This window comes from Suncus etruscus, chromosome 15 (genome assembly GCF_024139225.1).
Source record: "Suncus etruscus isolate mSunEtr1 chromosome 15, mSunEtr1.pri.cur, whole genome shotgun sequence".
Classification (NCBI taxonomy): Eukaryota; Metazoa; Chordata; class Mammalia; order Eulipotyphla; family Soricidae; genus Suncus; species Suncus etruscus.
This window is the reverse complement of record NC_064862.1, coordinates 77,750,237-77,756,334: the sequence shown is the minus strand read 5'-3', so window position 1 is coordinate 77,756,334 and position 6,098 is coordinate 77,750,237.

The window sequence follows — 6,098 nt, the reverse complement described above, 5'->3', positions numbered from 1 at the left end:
ACGATGGTTCGAATCCCAGCATCCCATATGGTTTCCCCATGCCTGCCAGAAGCAATTTCTGAGCGCAGAGCCAGGAGTAACCTCTGAACGCCACCGGGTGTGACCCCAAAACAAAACAAAACAAAACAAAACAAAAAGAACCAGGAATGAATCCTCAGCACAGTCAGGACTGAGCGGTGAGCACTGAGTCAGGAGTGAACTCTGAGCACAGAGTCAAAAGTGATCCCTGAGCCAGGAGTAAGCCTTGAGCAGAGTCAGGGGTGAGTCCTCAACACAGTCAGGAGTGAGCCCTGGGCAGCTGCAGGTGTGGTCCAAATACCTCCCTCCCCTCCCCTCCCACAGGCCCTGGCAGCATCCATGGCCAAACCAGGACCCCCGGGGTTCTTGGAGCAATGGGAGATCAGGACCACAGTAGGGTAGAAAGGGAACAGGATGTCCCCAGCAGGGCAGGGTGCTCTGGGATCCAGGCACACTCGTGAGAATGAGGCTCTGGGAGAGGCACACGCAGGCAGATGCCACACCCTGACTGGCTGTGTTTGGGGGTGTTTCGGGAAACCCCGTCCCCCCAGCCAGGTGCCCCTCCCAGCACCCAAGTTTGGTTGGCGCATTCTTCATAAGTCTCCCAGTCACAGCCTGTGGGTCAGAGGGTGCCCAGGGGCCTGGCGCTTGAGGCTTTGAATGACACGCTTTGTTCTCATCATGCAGCTGCGCCTCGGAAGTGACTCAGCGGAATTCCTGGGTGTGGGGTGCAGCGGGCAGCGGTGCAAGGGGGGGGACACAGGAGTGCTGGCTCAGCGGGCAGGGATGCAGGGGGCAGTGAGGGTCAGGCAGGGGTGCAGAGTAGGTAGAGGGGAGGCAGGTAGGGGCATGTAGGGCGAGGCTTCACCCAGGCCCACCTGGACACGTGTGTGTGTGTGTGTGTGTGTGTGTGTGTGTGTGTGTGTGGTCCATTCTAGGTCAGCCTGCAAGGCAAACGCTCTACTGCTTGCGCCACCGCTCCGGCCCCACAGTGTCTATGTGTTGCAGTGTTTTTGTGTTTGTGTGCGTATTACAGGGAGAGAGTATTGCAGTGTGGGTGTGTCTGCACATGCGGTTGTGTGGTTGTGTGTGGAGACATCTAAGCGGTAGGGGGTGCATCCTCAGTCTGGCTCCTCTGCCTGGCCCTTGGTGGGGGGTGACTGGAGGAAACAGGGGTCTGTGGAGACAGTCACCTTAGGGTGCAAGCTCTGGGCTAGCAGGGTTGGTCCTGACTGGCCCCTCAGTGACTGGATGGATCATTTGTGGCCAGGCCTCTACAGAGAATTTCAGTGCTAAGTAAAGGTTCCCAGGATGATGAGGATTTAGGGGTGCCCAGTAAGGGCCTCAGTTGGGGGACTTGAGCAAGAATCGGAGTAGCTCACTGCCAGGGCAGGATGCACCTGCTCACCAAATTCACTGAATTCAGGATGGGGCCACTGTGTCTCCGACATCTACTATGTCTTGCTACATCCACTGTCCCCTATAGCCCACTGTGTCTCTTACACCCTTACACCCCTGATGTCTTCTATACCCCACAGCGTACTCTATACCTTTATCTTCTGCACCCACTCCCCTATAGTTAGATGAGAGGCCAATTTTTTTTTATTTTTGGTTTTTGTGTCCACACCTGGCAGCACTCAAGGGTTACTTGGATCTGCACTCAGAAATGGCTCCTAGTAGGCTTGGGGGACCATATGGGAAGCCGGGATTTGAACCACCGTCCATCCTGGGTCAGCGGAATGCAAGGCAAATGCCCTACTGCTGTGCTATCGCTCCAGTCCCCTGAGAAGCCCAATTTATTTATTTATTTGTTTATTTATTTATTTTTTTTTTTTTTTTTTTTTTTGGTCATACTCGGCAGCACTCAGGGGTTCCTCCTGGCTCTACGCTTAGAAATCGCTCCTGGCAGGCTCGGGGGACCATATGACATGCCGGGATTTGAACCACTGTCCTTCTGCATGCAAGGCAAACACCCACCTCCATGCCATCTTTCTGGTCCCTATTTATTTATTTATTTATTTATTTATTTATTTATTTATTTATTTATTTTTGGTTTTTGGGCCACACCCGGCGGTGCTCAGGGGTTACTCCTGGCTCTGTGCTCAGAAATAGCTCCTGGTAGGCACGGGGGACCATATGGGACACCGGGATTCGAACCAACCACCTTTGGTCCTGGATCGGCTGCTTGCAAGGCAAACGCCGCTGTGCTATCTCTCCGGGCCCTATTTATTTATTTTTATGGCTTTTTTAATTTTTGGATCACACCCGGCAACACTCAGGAGTTACTCCTGGCTCTATACTCAGAAATCACTCCTGGTAGGCTCGGGGGACCATATGGGATGCCGGGATTCAAACCACCATCTTTCTGCATGCAAGGCAAATGCCTTACCTCCATGCTATCTCTCTGGCCCCTATATATTTTTATTTATATATTTATATATATATTTTTTGGGGGGGGCACATCCAGTGACGCTCAGCAGTTGCTCCTGGCTTGGGGAACCATATGGGACGCCAGAGGATTGAACCACGGGCTAGACTAGGCTAGTGCCGGCAAGGCAGACGCCTTACCGCTCCACGCCACTGCTCCGGCCCCATGAGAGGCCCAAATGACCACACCCAACTTTGCTCAGGGTTCACGCCTGACTGTGCTCAGGGCTCACTACCCCCCAGATCCCAACCTGCTCTCCTTGGGGAAGTCGGACCCTGACTAGCCAGGACAGATCCAGCCAGTGCCAGGGGCCGGTCTCACTCGAAGTGGGGGGTGGACCCCAGCACCGTCTCCGCCACGTAGTGGTGCAGTGGCGGCTTCTGACCACCAGGTGGCACTGCAGAGGCGCCTGCCGAGCAGAGCTGGGCGGGGCTATATTTTGAAGGGTGTCAGGGCGTGGGATGCCTGTCCCGGATGGCTCCTAAAGGTGCATAAAAAGGACTGAGATCGGCGGCACAATGGAAGGGTGCTTGGCTGTTCCGTGGCTGATCCGGGTTCGGGTTCCATCCCCTGCGTCCCCACGCGTCCCCCCCACCCAGTACTGCCAGGAGTGACCCTTGAGCACAGGCGGGTGTAGTCGCAAAACAAACAGCAAAAATGCAAATGCAAACTCACTATAGTACGGGCAGCGGGTCTGGGTGCAGATTTTGCTTGTGGAGAAGCCCAGATTAGATCCAGCAGAACACGGCCCCCTAAGAAAGAGGACTGGGAGTACTGATCTGAAAACAGAAATATGGGGGCTGGGAAGATGGTACAAGGTGTTTGACCCAAGTTCAATCCTCAGTACCCTATATGGACCCCCAAACTTCATCAGGAGTGATCTCTGAGCTCAGAGCCAGGAGTAAGTCCTGAACACCATCAAGTGTAGCCACCCCCTAAAACAAAACAAAAAACAAAGGGGCTGGAGCAATAGTATAGGCGCTTGTCTTTCATGTGGCAGACCTGGGTTTGAGCCAACGGTCCTCATATCCCAGAACACTGCCAGGAGTTACCTGAGCACAGGTCCAGGAGTAACCCTGACCATTGCTAGGTATGACCCAAAACAAAACAACCAGTTTGACTCAGCCAAAGGGAGGCTGGAACCATTGCACAGCAGGGAGGGCATTTGCCTTGCACACAGCAGCTGACCAGGGTTCGATCCCTGGCATCCCATAGGATCCCCCAAGCATCACCAGGAGTGATCCCTGAGCTCAGAGCTAAGAGTAAGGACTGCCCACCTGTGGCCCAAAAACCAAAACCATCCAAACAAAAAACCCAAAGAAACAAAAATAGTAGGTGGAAACCAAGAGAGACAGAGTACAGAGGATGGGGCATATGCCTTGCAAGCACAGATCCACTATGACCCCAGAGACTCCATAGGATCTCCCAAACTCCACCAGGAATGACCCCTGAACATATGTTGGATTTGACCAAAAAAAAAAAAAAAAACCAAACAAGAGTCAGTGATCAGATAGGAGGACCTTGTCTTGCATGGAGTTAAGTTGTGTTTGACCCTCAACACCCCCATAAAGTCCCCCAAACACAGCTAGGATTAATCCCTGAGTACAAAACTAGGGGTAACCCCTGAATATGGTCAGGTGTGATCCCAAACCAACCAACCAAAAAAAAACAAAACAAAAAAACCACCAAAAGCAGGGGCCAGAATGATAGCATAGGAGAGAGGGCAGGATATTTGCCTTGCACATCACATATTGTACTGTTAGAAACAAACACCTCTGGGCCCGGAGAGATAGCACAGCGGCAGCGGCGTTTGCCTTGCAAGCAGCCTATTCAGTACCAAAGGTGATTGGTTCGAATCCCGATGTCCCATATGGTCCCCCGTGCCTGCCAGGAGCGATGTCCCATATGGTCCCCCCGTGCGTGTCAGGAGCTATTTCTGAGCAGACAGCCAGGAGTAACCCCTGAGCACCACCGGGTGTGACCCAAAAACCAAAAAAAAAGAAAAAAAGAAACAAACACCTCAGGGCCTGGAGGGATAGTACAGCTGTAGGACCTTTGCCTTGCACTTGGCTGACCTGGGACAGACCTGGGTTGGTTTCAATCTCCAGAGTCCCACAGCAAACCCAGGGTCCAGAGTGGTGGTGCAAGAGGTAAGATATTTGCCTTGCATGTGCTAACCTAGGACAAACCATGGTTCGTTCCCCCAGTGACCCATATGGTCCCCCAAGCCAGGAGTGATTTCTGAGCGCATAGCCAGGAGTAACCACTGAGTAACACAGGGTATGGTCCAAAAAAGCAAAACAAAACAAATCCAGCAGTAGAAAAGGCCCCTTCCAGTACTATCCTTAAATCTTCCAGAAGCACCCAGCACCCATCAAACTGGCCAGAATCTGGAAATGAGAGCAGGTGGGGCCCTCAGGCTGCTTGAGTACTACTAGGGAGGCCCAAAGCAAAAATACAACAACAACAACAACAAAAATACAAAGCCTGAGTAGGATAAGAGCCAGATGTGGTTCCAGGGACACAATCAAAACCCTAGATAAAATTCCTAAATACAATTAAAGAGGAGGGCCAGAGAGATAATGGAGCAGGGAGAGCATTGGCCTTGCACACTGCTGACTAGGGTTCTATCCTGGCATCTCACATGGTCCCCCAGCACTGCTAGGAGTGATTCCTGAGTGATGAGCAGGAATAAGCTATGAACATTTCCAGGTGGGACACAATAAAAATAATTTTTTTTTTGGTTTTGCCTTTTGTTTTTGGGCCACATTGGATGGTGCTCAGGGGACCCTATGGGATACTGGTGATGGAATCCAGGCCAGCTGCATGTAAGGCAAACACCCTTTGCTGTGTTATCCATCTGGCCGATAACAAATTTTAAAAATAAACAGGCCAGATGGGGCTGGAGAGATAGCATGGAGGTAAGGCGTTTGCCTTTCATGCAAGAGGTCATCGGTTCGAATCCCAGCGTCCCATATGGTCCCCCGTGCCTGCCAGGAGCAATTTCTGAGCATGGAGCCAGGAGTAACCCCTGAGCACTGCCGGGTGTGACCCAAAAAAAAAAAAAAACACAAAAAAAAAACACACAAAAAAAAAAATAAACAGGCCAGAAAGAGCAATGAGCTGGTACAGGCTGAGTTCAGCAGGAGGACTCATGCATTAAGCTAGGAGAAGACCCCCAGGACTGAGAGCTGTGGTCTAAAACCCAAGAAAAGGAACCAATAAAACACTGAGACAAGACGCCAACTCTGTTCCTGAGCGCAAGTGTGGCCCCAAAACAAAAACAAAAGAAAGAGAAGGAGGAAGGATGTTGCTTATAAAAAGGCAGCAGTGATAGTACAATGATGAGGGCACTTGCCATGCACACAGGTGACCTGAATTCAACCCCAGTGTCCCTCTATGGTCCCCTGAACACCATCAGGATTGATTTGAGTACAGAGCCAGGAGTAACTCCTAACCACCACCAAAAGAAGCACTGCCAGAAAAGGGACCCAAACAAAAACTATTTGTTAAAAAAGGGGCCGGAGTGATACCACAGTGGTAGGGCATTTGCTTTTCACGTGGCTGATCCAGGACGAACCTTGGTTCGATCCCCGGTGTCCCATATGGTTCCCCAAGCCAGGAGCGAATTCTGAGTGCATAGCTAGGAGTA